Source organism: Elephantulus edwardii, unplaced genomic scaffold, assembly GCF_000299155.1.
Source record: "Elephantulus edwardii isolate Elephantulus edwardi_28Jun2011 unplaced genomic scaffold, EleEdw1.0 scaffold00204, whole genome shotgun sequence".
Taxonomy (NCBI): Eukaryota; Metazoa; Chordata; class Mammalia; order Macroscelidea; family Macroscelididae; genus Elephantulus; species Elephantulus edwardii.
Window position 1 is genome coordinate 3,437,026 of NW_006399954.1, and position 2,304 is coordinate 3,439,329.

The window sequence follows — 2,304 nt, forward strand, 5'->3', positions numbered from 1 at the left end:
GACTCGATGGCACATAACAACAACAACAACAAGGCAAAGTTTAGAGACTAAGCTTTCATTGTGTGTAACCAGGACATCAGCTAGTACTTAAAACACTCTTACCCAGATATGCAGAAAAGATTGGGTTTACACACAGAAATTGAGCATTGGGGTTACTAAAAATTCTTTGAGGTTCATAGTTGAGATTTCTTCACATCCACGAGTCATTATTCTTTCTGATTTCTTATGGATGTCCAACCTCCAGGTTATCAGGAATGGTAACCAAGCTGAGTCAGCAGATGCCAGAATATAAAGGTTAGCAAAATATGTTATTGGCAAAATTACTGAGGCATACATTTCTCCATATGGCTATCAAAACAAAATGGCTTGGCAAGAAACTGTGCTGCAATCCCGAAAGCACATGTTTCGGGACCACCAGATGCTCTGCAGGAGAAGGATGGCCACTTTTCTTCTGTGCAATTAACTGCCTCTAAAAAACCATTGAAGGGTCAGTTATGGATTGCTTCTGACTCTATGGTACACAACAATAGCAACAAAGCTAATAAATAAATTGGCTTCTCTAATGGAATGTGGCATTAGGATTAGAGGAAGACTCATCAACAATTTATGTCATGCAGATGCCACAGTTCTGCTTTCTGGAAGATCAAGGACTGCAGTCTTCAATATGGATTGAAGCTCAACATCAAGAAAACAAAGATTCTCACCACTTGGCCTATTGGTAGCATTATGATAGATGGTGAAGAGATTGAGATTGTTTACAGCTTTAGTTTGCTTGGCTCCACAATCAACACTCTCAGTACCAGCAGCTAGGAAGTCAAAGGATGAATTGCACTGGGAAAGTTAGCTTTCAGAGACTTCTCCAGAGTACTGAAGAGCAAAGACATCAGTCTTGAGACTAAGGTGTGCCTGACCCAGGCCATAGTCTTCACAGTTGCTTACTATGCATCAGAGAGCTGGACAATGATTAGGGATGATAGAAAGAGAATTGATGCCTTTGAGCTATGGTGCTGGAGAAAAACATTGAATATAACAGGAGAACAAATGGGTTCATCTTAGAGAGGGTGAAACCAGGCTGCTCTTTGGAGGCAAGGATTCTGAGGCTTCATCCGACATACTTTGGGCATGGTGCAAGAAGGCACCCATTCTTGGAGAGGGACACCATGTTTGGAAGGGTGGAGGGACAGAGAAAGAGAGGAAGACCATTGATTGAATGGATTGATTCAGTGACTGGAGTAATGAGGGTAGGTGTGTCAGAGACAGTAAAGTTGGCACAGGATAGAGCAGGGTATAGGGCTGTTATACATAGGGTTGCTATGGGTCACAGGTGGCTCAACTGCACATAACAACTACAACAATAATGCTAAAAAAATAAGCTGCTACTACAAGATTATCTCCTAGTTCTTTTGATTTGCATCTTTCCGATAGCTAGAGATTTTGAGCATTTCTTAACATGGGTTTTGTCTTTTAAAATTATGTATGAAATAGTAATTCAAGAACTTGGGAGTTTATGCATTTATACTAATGAGACAGAGACAACTTGCATAAGAAAGACTAGAATGGAGACACAAATTATTTCGTGAGGTTCTGTAGACTAGTTCACAATGACACTATGAAAAACAAATCTAAACCTTTCCCTGTACCACACCATCTTCTTGGTGTCTGTCATGCTCAAGCTCATTGTGCAGTCAGCGTCAGTCCATTTCGTTGAGGACCTTCTTTTCTCTGGATGACCTTCTAACTTTCCTATAATGATATCTCTCTCCAAAGACTGGTTCCTGCTGAAGATAATGCCCACAGTAAATGAAACAAAGTTTCACCATTTTTGCCTCCAAGGAGCACTGTGGTCTCTGGTTGAACTTTCTTTAAGCAGATTTTTTTAGTCTTTTGGCAGCCCATGGGTTATTCAGTAGTCAGGATATCTTAGTCAACTAGAATATCCTAGTCAACATAGCTTTGTCCTGGAGTAGGTGAAACCAGAGAGCTTTTTAAAAGGCAGAAATGGTAAAACTCCATGTCACATACTGCAGGCAATGTAAGGAAGGACCAGTCTTAGAGCAGGACATCATGCTTGGAAATGGGAAGAGTAAATATAATAAAGTAAGTCTTTCAACGACAGTGGCAATAAATGTGAACTCGAATGTGTCTGAGATGATGAGGATAACATAGTATAGGGCAAAGTTCAAAGCTCTTGCTTATAGAGTTGCTGTGGGTCATAGATGTCTCAAAAGCACATACCAATAACAACAAAGCCAACACCATCATTCAAGGGCATCCATTCTTCTTCTTTCAGCCCTATTCATTGTC